The following is a 13980-nucleotide window of genomic DNA, read 5'->3' as shown; positions in this document are numbered from 1 at the left end:
GGAAATAAGATTTGTTAGTGACCATTAGGGTTCTTCCACAAGAGCGGATGGTTACGTCAAGGATGGGGGCTAGATTTGAGCTCGAGTGAAGGACTAGGATAAATGGCACCATAGGAATCGCTGGAAACAAGGTTGCAAAGGGAGAGAGAGAGAGAGAGAGAGAGAGAGAGAGAGAGAGAGAGAGAGAATAAGGGTTTATTTGGAAGAGGTTTGTGTATTCAGTCAAGAAGAAAGGGTGAAAAAAGGAGTTCGATAGTTCGACAAAGAAAGATTCCCGACAGCGAACTTTAAAAGCGAATAAGAAGAGCAGCGACGCCACCGTTTAATGATGACGCCCTGATTGTCGCAGGACACTTATTTTAGAAGTCTCCTCAAGAAACTTGGTCAGAGTGACTTGCGTGAAATTTCCTGAGCGGGAAGAATAATGGCTTTCTTATTGTCATGATAATGCCCAATTTCACTCCACGGGTCTGAAGTCCCTTTTAAGGGGGATGGAGGGTGGCGAAACCAACACTGGAAGAGTTCTCCCACCACAGGGACATGTAGATGTGCTCGCTGCTGCGCGTTAAATGCTTTATGCCGAGGGCTCTCAGCTTTCAAGCTGTTTAACTATTTTCTGGACACATGTAGAAGAGGGGGAGAGAGAGAGAGAGAGAGAGAGAGAGAGAGAGAGAGAGAGAGAGAGAGAGAGAGAGAGAGATGCTTTAAAATACTTTTCTTTTGCCCTTGTATTTTTTGCTTTGAGCTGATTGGAATGAAGAATATAACTCTTTGTTTGTTTGTTTTTTGTAATTTTAGGTTATCTTGACAATTAACGTGGTGTAAGACAGTATTTGCAAGGTAAAAATTTTTCTTTTTTCCTACCAGAAAAAATGCTGCTAATCAGGGAAGTCGTGCCTAACTAATTTTGGCATCAGGAATGCATTTAACGGTTCCTATACAGTGAGGAACCATTTGTTTGTTGTTCCTGTGAGTATCTTAAATCCCCTCAACTCTCCCTGGAACCCAAATTTTCGCCGTGCCTTTGGTCCTTTGATGTGAAAACTAATCTCAGACTCCTGTAATCGCTTTGTCTCTTAATAGTAGGATTGTCATTACCAAAAGAAACACGTCCTTTGACAAGTTTCCTTATAACAGAACACGAGCTGGAACTGAGCGAGTTTCTGATGCCACCCATCCCTTTCAACAACAAACGATGAGAATCAAGCTAGTGCGTAGAAATGCAGTTACCAATGTACACGCTTGGTGCCTTTCTTAGTCTTAAAAATGGATTAGTACCTTCAAATAATTACATAAGTAACTAGGTAATAATTAGCTTTGATACAGTATAACTAGTAAGATTATATTAGTTTAGAGCACCGAGAACTTTTTCGTCATTGTTGATTTAAATGAAATGTAATTATGTAGAATTAAGGAAAAAGGAGAGTGAAGTAATATATAAATATCCAGCTTTGAAGTAAAATCATGAAATGAGTCATAATTTTGTCTGCAAGCCAAACTTTTATAAATAAAGTCAATAACGAGCAATCCCACTTTCTCGTTTTCCTTTATGACATAACTGTCATTGGTTTAATTTTGATGTTGACTAGCACAACACTGATATAATTACGGATCAAGACGCCCAAAATGTTTAGGACAAATAAAACTGACTGGGCTGGAATCTAAAATACAAATATTATGCTCTTGAAGTAAAGTTTTCCTAGTAGTAAAGTACATATCATTTTCTGATTATCCATTTTTGTTTCAAATTGCACAGCTTTGATACACGAATTTCTGCACGTAAGCTAAGTATGGAGAATCTCGTAAGAGCATTAAACTGATTTACTGTCTCTGAAGATGATCATCACTGACAGTACATATACAGACACACATACATACATGTATATAAAAGTCACAAATCTTTGTACACAACTAATATAATTCTGACACGAGACGGGGAAATTATTTTGAAGACAATTCGTAATCTAAGATTAAGAGACGAGAGATTAGGTTTCTTGGAGAGATTTGGAAAATTTGAATTTGTACTTATCAAAGGTTATACTATAAAGCAAATTCTGGCGAACTGGGTTACTAAAAGCTATTTGTTCTAAAACCTCAAAGACTGAGGCAGGGAGGCTTCGGGAGTATTTATTTCTTGTCTTTCTCCAGTATAAAATGGCAAGATTGACATGGAAGCCGCCATAACCACATTGTTAATCACAAAAATTGTGACAGAATTCCCTTACGGAGTGGCATGATTGAAAAAGTAAACCAAATTCAAAAGCAATGTAAAAAGTTAATTTTCTAAAGTATCTTATTTCGAAAAGGACGCTCACTCTACAGTAAAACTTAACTAACAAGAATTTCGGTTTGACTTTCTGGGCTGGTATTCATTTAAAAAAATTAAAGTGTCTCATCACTATGAAACTTACAACAGTTGAACTTCTATTGCTAAGAAAATATATTTCCCTAACATGAAGAGATTCGGGAAATGAAACTAAATAAATATCCATGAAGTTATTTGGCACAGACATTCCAAGTTAATTCTTGATTGCACAAAGTATGATTATCAAATACACACACACACACACACACACACACACACACACACACATATATATATATATATATATATATATATATATATATATATATATATATATATATATATATATATATATATATATATATATATATATATATATATATATATATATATATATATATATATATATAGATATATATATATATATATATATATATATATATATATATATATATATATATTTATATATATATTTATGTTTTTCCTGGGCAATCTGGTTTGAAATATTTTCTGTGAGACAGTTAGCAACAGTTACAGATAATTTAGCCTTGTGATTCCGACTTCGTGGGTCCAGGGAAACATAAAACAAGAGGAAAAAAGGGGGGATTTCATATGAGCGTAAGGCTCTTACTACTGAAGGAAAATATTATGTAAACACGTGGGTAAACTTACAGGAGTATATTTACATAAACAACATTAGTACGGGAAAGAGGAATGCAAGTAAATTATTGATCCTGAAGGGGATTCCTACAGGATGAATAATACTGGGGGGATTCCAGACACAGTCCGAGAAGATTCCACGATATAGGGTCCCTCTGAAATGAGAGATACACAAATTATACGCCAGTAATGAAAACAGACAAAAGGATAATGAATTCGAAGCACTGAGGGTGCCAATGGGCTTCGATGAATTAATAATGGCTTAGCACTGCCGACACTCGAGTAGCACGGACATTTGACAAGAGATTCGGTGATTACTGGCACTCAAAGTAAGTAAATTTTACGAGGAAAAGCGTGACTGAATGGTCGTCTTTACAGAGCGCTTTACCGTAAGGAAGATTTGGTTCCAGCGCAGAAGGCGGTCTGTGGATGACTTGCGGATTCCGAGGACGAGTGCAATCTTCCACGTGATAGGATGCAGGGGCTTCAACGTCGATCGGCTACACGTGGGAACTTCACGAAGCGCCGGGCAATGGCGTGGGTAATCGGTCAGGCCAGCATCAAAGGGAACACGTGGTTGGCAGTTGAAGTGCACGAAGGAAAAGTATACTTTGAAAGGTTACGTGGTTAGGAGCTAAGGGCATGGTCGGGCCAGGGGCATGGTGGGTGGTTGTGGTGTCGTCTTTACACCATCTCGTCCAGCGCGCGTCTGAGAGCGAGCCCTGGTCTGGTTGTCGCTTTATGACCTCTCCTATGGGCAGGGGGCACGTCCAGCACATAGGGAGGTGAGTCATTTTCAACTGGTCTGAAAAGGAGCAGCCAGACAGATTCACTTTTGCCTCGAATCAGAAATTATCTACTTAAAGGGAGTGGCCTACAATCGGTTTTAATCCCTTGTATTCTGACCGCGCGAAATATCGATCGGCAGACAGTAAATGAAAAAAAAAGGAGGAGCAATTTGCTAGTGAGTTCTTGCTAATTATATATATATATATATATATATATATATATATATATATATATATATATATATATATATATATATATATATATATATATATATATATATATATATAATAAGCTTGTAGTGTGTGTCTATAAAATATGTTACAATGGGTAGACTGAGAATCTGTTCCCATGAGACTGTATTACTGTAGCTATGATAAAAGTCCCTTCAGGAGAAATAAAAGATACGAATGATTATACTTCGCAACCCTACCTACATAAATGTCAAAACTTTCGTCCGAAAAGACGTAGCCGTTCTCGTCATCACCATAACATTTCGTCGTTGCCAACTATTTCATCTTTCGCCTCAACCTCTTCTTCCTCCTTAGGCCTCAGCCAAGCAAGAGAGAAGTAAGCAAGCAAGGATTAACCTTTGGTGAATGCTGGGGAAGACGTGAGCGGCATGAGAACGCCGGTAATGAAAGCTTAATTAAATAAGCTCCTGGAAAACTCCCTTGATATAGTTAATTGCGAGTTGCGGCGTGCGAGTGTAGAAAGGGAAAGAGTGACATCGAAGAGGAGAAAACGAGTGAACGAGTAGCGCTGTGGAAATGAAATAGGATGAATGACGTCGGCTGGAGCCGAATGATTTAGTAGGAAGTGGAAAATAGCGCTCGATACGGGATGATGAAGAGTTTTGATAAGGAGCGAAGATGGAGTAGGAAAAGGAAAACGATATTATTTTCTTATTGTTCCTGACTCCACCATTCTTTGTAGTTGCGCATTTCTACCTAATGAATGTTCCTGAATTGCCCTTAAATAGAAAAGCCACTTGTAAATTAATAAGCTGAACTAGGCTAGTGTGAAGCAAGCTCTGTATAGTATTCTTGGAAACTGTGAAAATAAACAAAGTAAGAGTTTGCACTGACAGTTATTTTTAAACATTAACCTCGCCGATGTACAAATTTAACAAATTCCCTTTTTCAAATGCGCGTCATGTACGATCCCGGTAATAGAAATTTATTTAGAAAAATGTTAATATCATTATTATTGGTAGCAAAGTATAGAATATGAAACTTACTTATTAACATTTTCGTATTCTTTTTTCAGTGATGAACCCGCTTTTCAGCATGATGTGTTAATGAATCCGAAGAATGGAAAATTGCACTTGAAATATTGTCTTCTTAGCTTGTAATTAAAGATGATAGATGCTTCAAAAGCAAATAGTTTAACGGAGTTGCTCCTGTAACATTCATTGGTATTTCCGACCCAAAAAGAATATTAACGCTTCTCTTATAAGTTATGTTACATATTTATTATATTTTTATGTATGTAAGTATGTATGTATGTATATATATATATATATATATATAAATATATATATATATATATATATATATATATATATATATATATATATATATATATATATATATATATATATATCCTTTTATCTATATCTATATATGTATATATATATATATATATATATATATATATATATATATATATATATATATATATATATATATATATATATATTATACATGGAAGTATAAATCAACAGATGGCGTGCTTGAGAAAACATCATTTGTGATGTATATTGCAGACAAATAAACGTGTTTGTAACTGATATTGTGTTTTAGAAAATAGGAAATGAAAATGCTTAGTTAGCCAAAGCAGACATCTCGATGGACAACCATAGACTAGAAACAAAATAAATAAAAATTATAAAAACCAGGATGAACCTGTATTTACACGAAATAGCCGATAAACATAAATGATATATCTGCGATTAATTCTCGTTTTTCAGTCGTTCGATATATCCAGGAGTCTGATAAGAACACCAATACTAACGATAAATCAGTATTTTATGGTACCAAATGGCATATTAACACGATTTGATCATAGTAATAACGGTCCCCGAAGAGAATAACATTTATTAATTTTTTGTCGGAAAATGTTATCCTCCTAAAAGGTCATGGCTAATTGAGCATTAACAAAACGTTGACTAAGTATTTTCGATTTCAGACCAAAAGAGGTTTAGCCTACATGATTTGGTAAAAGCATTTTCAAAAATTAAGTATTAAATGAAAATAAATATAAGTTTTTCGGTTTACAATATTTCAAAAACTTTAATTAATTCCTAAAAAGGAGTACTTGAGAAGATATCATTCATTCCCACCCAAAGGATGTGGTTGAATTTTATTGTTTTTGTGATAAAGCTGAAACATCTATGAGTGACTTTTCTTCGCTCTAACTTGGCTGACCCTAGAGATTCTATTCCCAACCAAGGTGAACAAGAGAACAAGTTAAAGAAGTTAGGCAACTCGCAGGAGTAAACTACACGAAAGATGAGATGCAGAAAAGATATATATATATATATATATATATATATATATATATATATATATATATATATATATATATATATATATATATATATATATATTATATATTATTACATTCTGGGGCCGGTTAGAAGAATGGGTTTGATTAATTTAATTAACTGTCTTGAAAACCAACACAGAACACCCAGAATGTAAGCGGTAAATGGAATGGATAAAATTTAGGTAAACAGAGAATTGGGGGTCGCCATGGTTGGGGGGAAAATTAACCAGTTATTTACTTTAAACTGAATTTATTTACAAATAAAGTAATCAGGAAATTAATATGAAAGGGCTGACTGAGCAGCAAACAAGCACATACAATGTGCAATAAAATTAGACAATGTGCAGCAAATTCCTGAATATAAAAGGCTACGGTCCTGAAATAGTTCGACAAGCAATTGACCGTGAAGGTTGCTACTGGTTAACGGACTTTTGTTTTATTTTTCTTTTTTTTTGCTACTAACGCAACCAACGGGGTTAGCAAGGGGGGGACCATTTGGTGTTCCAGACGGCTAATCAGAAGACTCTGGCACTTGGCAGGATGGCAGTTATATGTCAATGCTAGGGTTTTGTTCTAGGCAGGGACACAGACCGTCAGAGGGGCTGGATAACAGGTTTTGGAAGAGAATTCCAGGTTAGCATTCAAAACCGGATGAGTTCCTCTCACATGAACGTAAGCAGGCACAATGGAGGAATTGATCAATTAAATTTAATTAACCGTGGTAGCACTATGGAGGGAGTAATCTAATTCTGACCACCGAATTAATTTAATTTGAGTTTGCTAGTCATGAGGGGCAAGGGCTGTTAGGTTTTATTTGGATGAAGGGAATTTGGAAAATGGAGAGAAATTCACGAGAAGAAAAAGAAGAGAATGGCGTCATTACACTTCATCTCGTACCCTATTGCCTCTGCGCAGGGAGCTCGCTTTCAGCACACGAATTGCAGTCGCAAAAGTTCACAACACCAGCGTGCAAAGGAAATGGGGCCGCTCTCACGATTCGTGCGTCTGGTCCCTTGAGTGGAAAGGAGCCCTCTGAGGTCTGCGTGGGCACAAAGCAACCCATAGGCTGTTTACAGCGGTGGGCACAAGACACTGGTCGACCTGGAATGCAATTTCCGCCAGTACAAAGTTCGAAGGGAAATAGATTTTATGGCTAAGACTCTTAAGGCCCGTTCACACATTCACGTATCAGCCCATGCATGTTCACGCATGTGAAACGTGGCTATACTGTAGGGTTTGTCTGGCGCGATCAAGTGGATATTTGTCAAAGGCCGATGTCCGTTAAGTCAACATAACGACGCCATAACGTAAAGTACGGAGTAATGCGTGTTATACTACGCACTGCGCCAAGATAGACCGGGATGCTTACGTGAACTGCCCGCGACAATAAGCCACACCCCACATGTAATGCGTGGCAGAGCAAGTAACACCAACGAACGTATACCGTATGTGTAGCGTTGTGCGTTACGACCTCACGACACCCTCACAACATCCCCGTACATCGGCGGGTATACGCCATGTACAAAAGGGCTGCTGTGCACATGCGTTTGCAGTGCCATTCAGCGCCTCCCTGTAGCAAGAGTATTCCCCTGCTGCTGAATCAACATGGAGAACATTGAGGACATCGTTGCCCTTATAACAGCACACAGACAACAAAGAGACATAATGGAGGCCGTCGTGGAGTATGTGCACTACATGGTATTGGTGGAAGCTGTGAGGGCCTACATTGCAATTGAAAATAAGAAAAAAAGAGGAGGCCGAGGAGGGTTTGGGCTTGGCCGTACTTGCAAAGAAGAGGGAGCTAGGCCACTATGACAACCTGATGGAGGAGCTGGCAAACGAAACCCCAGAACTATACAGGAATTTTACGCGAACTGACAGAGACATATTCAGTGAAATAGTTGAACGTGTCACACCCTACATTGAGAGCAACGCACATTTTGGAGGGAACCCCTTACGCCAGGACTGCGTGTGGCTATCACCCTACGTTTCCTTGCCACGGGTGACTCATATAAGCCTGCAATACGCATTCCGGGTAGCCCACAACACCATAAGTTGCATTGTACCGAGACCTGCAGGGCCATTGTTTCTGCCTTTGGAGATGAGGAACTGCAGGTACCACAAACACCAGAGGCTTGGAAGCAGGTTGCCCGCGGGTTTGAGGAACGGAACTTCCCCACGTAATTGGAGCACTAGACGGTAAACACATCAGGCTCCGTAACCCTCCCCCTTGGTGGTACGCATTACTACAATTACAAAAGTTCTTCTCCATGATTCTACTTGCCATTGTCGATGCTTCATATAAGTTCCTCTCACGTGGACGTGGTGCCGTTGGGTCAGAGTCGGACGGTGGTGTATTTGCCCAGACCCGTCTGTGTGAAATGCTGGCAAAACAGGAAGCAAACCTTCCCATTAACCTGAGGCCCTACCAGATGCAACAAATGGAGCTCCTGTAGACTACTTCCTGCTTGGCGATGATGCCTTCCCCTGCGGAACTATCTCATGAAGCCCTACCCCAAAAGAGGCCTGTCCAAGGAGGAGCGGATCTACAACTACAGGTTAAGTAGGGTTACGGCGGACGGTGGAGAATGCCTTCGGGATTCTGGCCAGCAAATTCAGAGTACTCCACACGTCAATGTGTATCAAGCCTGACCGTGCAGAGTCAGTAGTGCTGGCCGCGTGTGTTCTGCACAACCATATAATAAAAAGAAATCCACGCAGGCAGGAAGCAGATCAGGAGAACCCCATCACACATGATTTCATACCTGGTGCCTGGAGGAGTGACCCACCCCTAGGAGACGCTCTTCCAACCATGGGAGGCAACACTGCAACCAGGAATGCCAAGGAACAACGCAACATCCTGAAAGACTACTTTTCATCTCCTGGTGGTTCCGTTACTTGGCAGGAGAACTACTGTTAACATACATTTATATTTGTTATAATAATTTCTCTTTGTATGTCGACTTCCAAAATTTTTAATATCCATACAGTTTACTTTTCCTTTGTATTTGTGCATTTATTTGTTTTACATATGTCTTATTTGTGCTATTATTCTTACTTCATTTTATTAGTGTAATGGTTTTTAGTTCATTGAATAAAAAGTTTTTTTTCAATTATATGTTTATTGTTTATACCAATCATGATATATACACTGAAACATACAATACCAAAAATAAACATTTGTTATATAAGTTAATTTTCAACTATATATTTGTTTGCATATGTTTTTTTAGTACTGGATCATACACTCTGACATTTTTAACGCAGAAGCAAATACATGCATTGCAATGTGGCTAAGTGCATTACTCCAAGGCGTGGGAAGATTATAACTTTGAATATTTTGAAATGGTTTAATAAAGGCCATTACCAAGCAGTAGTGAAGAACAACTTAATAATATGAAAGTACAGTTTTTTTATTTTTATTTTAATATAATATACCTTCACTTACTCCTTATTTTTTGTTGTTATTCTTACTTCATTTTGTTACTTCCATGGTTTGTAGTTCATTGAATAGAAGTTACTTTTCTATTATATGTTTATTGTTTATACTAGTGCTGATATATAGATGGAAACATACAGTAATACAAAAAAATAGATATTTGTTTCTATAAGTTAATTTTCAACTATATAGTTGTTTGCATATGTCTTAATTGTGTGATTATTATTACTTCATTTTGTTACTTTGATGGTTTTTAGTTCATTGAATAAAAGTTATTTTTCAATTATGTTTATTGCTTATACTAACGCTGAAATATTTACAAAATATATACATTTGTTTACATTGACACATACACAAAATAGATATAAAAAAAAATGTTGCCTTAAACTAGAGGTTCTCTAGGAAGCTGCTCGTTGGCAACGACACGTTGAGGTCCCTGGGTGTGGACGCCACTGCAGGTGCAGACAGCTGCGCGTGCAGCATTGCCACCTGTTGCGCCGTGAGGTTGAGAGGCTGCGCCATGGCACCACTAGGTGTAGCAAGTGGCACATATGTAGCAGGAGCAGGAAGGGGAGCTGGGGCCGCAGGCAGACCATCCCAGAGGGCTTCTGCTTGGGTGTGGGGTATCAGATGACGTGGCGGCCTCGTGATGCCCTCTTTGGTAGCCCCTCACAAAGCGCTGTATGGCCGGAGATGAGCTCCACCTTCAGCGCCATCCTCAGCTCAGGCCCCCACATCTGCACAGTCGGCGGAAAGCTCCTCCAGGGCGTTCCGCCAGTACACCAGCCTGGGGTCACACAGAGGTCTTATGGCCCCCTGTAGCCTTTGCCGAGCTGACTCTGCTTGTTGAAGCAACACGTCCAGGACCCCACTTCCAGCCTTGTCCTCCTTCCGTGACTTCCTTTGTGGTGCAGGATCATCAATGGTGGAGGACCGGTCATCGGACGAGCAGGGGACTGGAGTGGCACTGCCAGCAGGATCACAAAGGCAGGAACATCAAGGGCAGGACCATGGCCAGGAGGGTTGCTGCAAGCAACTGCAGCAGACGAGACTGTAAAGAGATGGAACATGTATGAGAGAATGTAAATGTACTGTGAATGACAAGGTTGTAGTTCCATTAATTAAATAAACTGTGCATTAAAGTTTCAGTCACTGATTTACTAAACAGCGAAACAATAAAATAAGACATACCATCGGAAGTCCCAACACCTTGGGCTTTTTTTGGCGGACAATGTGGGGCTTGAGAAGTGGAAGATGTTCAGTATCCACTTCTCACGGTCCGTCAGTCGTCTGCTGGCCCCCTGACCACTTTTTTCGGCTGTGAGGCGTCCAAAGCGGGTCCTGAGGGAGGTGAACCAGGTCCGGAGTTCAGGGCCTGACACAGGAGGAGCCAGTGACCTCCCCTTCTCCCTCAAATGCCCTGCACACCCTGGCCTTGTCCTTGTATGCTGTCATGCCCTTGTTATATATAAATTCGGCCTCCTGCTCCAACCACTCCCCTACCAGCCTCTCATTTTCATCTGAGAGGATGACAGAGGGGTTCTTCTTTCGGCACGCGTTTCCAGTCCCAGGGGCGGTGCCGTCCAGCAGCTTCATCGTTCCAACTCATCATCGGCGGAGTCGACGTCATCCAGGCCGGCATCCTCGTCGTTGAAGAGGCTATGGTCACTGGCCATGTCCTCGACCTCGTCAGCCTCTCAAGGTTTATGACAACATCCTCCTCCATGGTGACTGCAGGGTGTCTGCAGCAGGTGGCTGCCACGTAGAGGCCGTCTCCGCTCCTGACTGGGATGTTGGAGGCTTGTAAGCCCCCTTCCGCTGTCTGTTGCTGCTAACTTTCGGCATTTTCTGCTGACGAAGGCGCTGGAGGGGCGAGAAACGGTGTTGCTGCTGTCTGTCCGGGAGAAGAACTGATGCCGCATCCGCGCCGCAAGCTGTTTTATACACCCGACACAGCGTTGCCTCATCGTCTCAGGTCCTGGGGAGAGCGCTGTTGCCATGAAGTTTACTCCCGAACCTCGTGGGGACCCACGCGGTTCTTGGCGGAACGGGAAAGCAGCGGGGGGCCACGCGTCATTGCCCCGCAGGCGTGCAGACCACGCTACGGATGCACCACGTGGTGCGTGTGGAACCACGCAAAATGACGGATGACGTGAACAGACACGTATCTTTTGAACATGTCGAAACGCATCGTGGCTCCCCACGCATGCTGGGATGGTGCGTATCGACCTCCCGACTCTGCCCGCATGTCCACGATCTTAAATACGCATTACGGAACTTTTTCGTAGTACTTACGTAAGCTGTTGCCAACTACCAGTTTCCATTCATGCGTGAACATGCGTGGGCTGATACGTGAATGTGTGAACGGGGCTTTAAAGGTAAGGAGAGCAGCCCACTTACATCCCTAATTCGCCCTTTGTGCTTAACGACTATCTAATCCCCCAAAACATTCGATAGTGGGGGCTAAGGAGTGGTATTGTTTACCCCAAATCAGGCGATCTTGGGGTGGGGGAGGGTAGGCCTACCTCAGTTCACTTCCCTGTCATGGCGCCTTCTCAGCTGCCGTTAAATTTGAATTTCTATCTAACTGGATAAAGGGACGAATGGAAATATATAAGTATACACACACACACACACACATATATATCTATATATATATATATATATATATATATATATATATATATATATATATATATATAATCATTAAGCTACAAATGTCGTTTAATATCCAATTCTCGCTACTTCGGGAATATCACCGAATGGGAATTATAAGTGATGAATGAATTGGTACCTACAGTATGTCTCGAACACTTGACAGTACCCTCCAACGACTCCAGTCGACGTTCATACCACTGAGGCTCATCAGCAGTGCGCCGAACCCTGCACATTAATTAGGCCATTCACCTTGAACTTGCACCCACTCCCTCACTTCACGAATGTTGAGAGAGAGAGAGAGAGAGAGAGAGAGAGAGAGAGAGAGAGAGAGAGAGAGAGACTTGTAAAAGAGTGGCAACTTGCAGCTGAACACGAGGTGAAACTGGTAAAAAATAACAAGAATAAAGACATACCTAAGGGCACACTGGTAATGAGACATATAACCAAAAAAATATATATATTTTTACCCCAAAATACGATAACGAGTAAAGCATTTGCTGCAAAATAACGCGTGCTTGTTTTAATTAAGCATATTTGGAATTTACGAAGTACTTTCTCCTGCAAAACCATTGATTTACTGTATTTCGTTACAAAACTGTAAAAGGTGCTTCTTAACTATCAAAAATGTTATCTACAGAAATGTATAACTCAAGAGCTTGTTAATATCAGACTTTCTTACTAACAACAAAAGCCTTCGCATAGTACCATCCCATTGTAATAATAATATCAATTCAATGACTGGATAACATTATTACTATCTATTCGTGTAATATACTGACAGAATAACTTTCTATAATGTGTATTACAGACCTAAATAATACTTTCAAGCAATGAATAAACAAATTACTTCAGGCTGTACCAGATCCCCCGTATACTTTCGATTTCAGTAATACTTGAGGAAAAAAATATTCCCAGTGTATTTCCCCCGACACTGGGAGAGACTGCGTCTCTTTAATAGAGGGCGAAGAAAGAAAACGTGTCTAACGAGAATGGAGACGGAAGCCTTTGTCTGTCTCCCCCGTGAATCTCTCGTGTTTAACATTCATTCCTATGTTCTATTCTACGGTTTATGGCGAACTCTTTTTTTTTTTCCTTGGAAGTTCTCTCTCTCTCTCTCTCTCTCTCTCTCTCTCTCTCCTCTTTAATTCGGTCTTAATATCTCATCCCTCATAGTCTTCCCAAGTGCATCCCGTTTTTCAAGGATCTCTCTCTCTCTCTCTCTCTCTCTTAATTCTGAATAAAAGAGACCACCTACAAAGAAGTGTTAATGAAAAACCATTGGACGTTCCAAACTCCTATTACATTTCTTCATTTCTTTTTTTTTTTCGGTGTCAGTTTGATTATATATATTTCGAAGACAATCCCCTATCTCAGACAATACTACGTAAGCATCGTGTTTTTACGAATGTGCATTTCCATATTTTTACATGAATGATCCGGATATCTGTATTCCGAACAACCTATTCTATATAATTTAAGTGATTGCAGTTTATTTCCTTATGAATAACTATGGGAGCTTGTTACCTAGCGGCTTCCATACTCTCTTCACCAAAGAAAGGCACAGCTTTTATTTACGTTCCAT

The 13980-nt window shown here is 40.1% G+C and overlaps 1 protein-coding gene across 1 annotated transcript in view; it reads right to left on the bottom strand.

Moving 5' to 3' along the window:
* Positions 1-13980, bottom strand: part of LOC136835035 (T-complex protein 1 subunit gamma-like) — a 772440-nt gene that overhangs the window by 506606 nt on the left and 251854 nt on the right. The window lies entirely within an intron of this gene.

This window comes from Macrobrachium rosenbergii, chromosome 4 (genome assembly GCF_040412425.1).
Source record: "Macrobrachium rosenbergii isolate ZJJX-2024 chromosome 4, ASM4041242v1, whole genome shotgun sequence".
Taxonomy (NCBI): Eukaryota; Metazoa; Arthropoda; class Malacostraca; order Decapoda; family Palaemonidae; genus Macrobrachium; species Macrobrachium rosenbergii.
The sequence above is the reverse complement of the archived record's forward strand: the minus strand, read 5'-3'. Positions and strand labels throughout refer to the sequence as shown.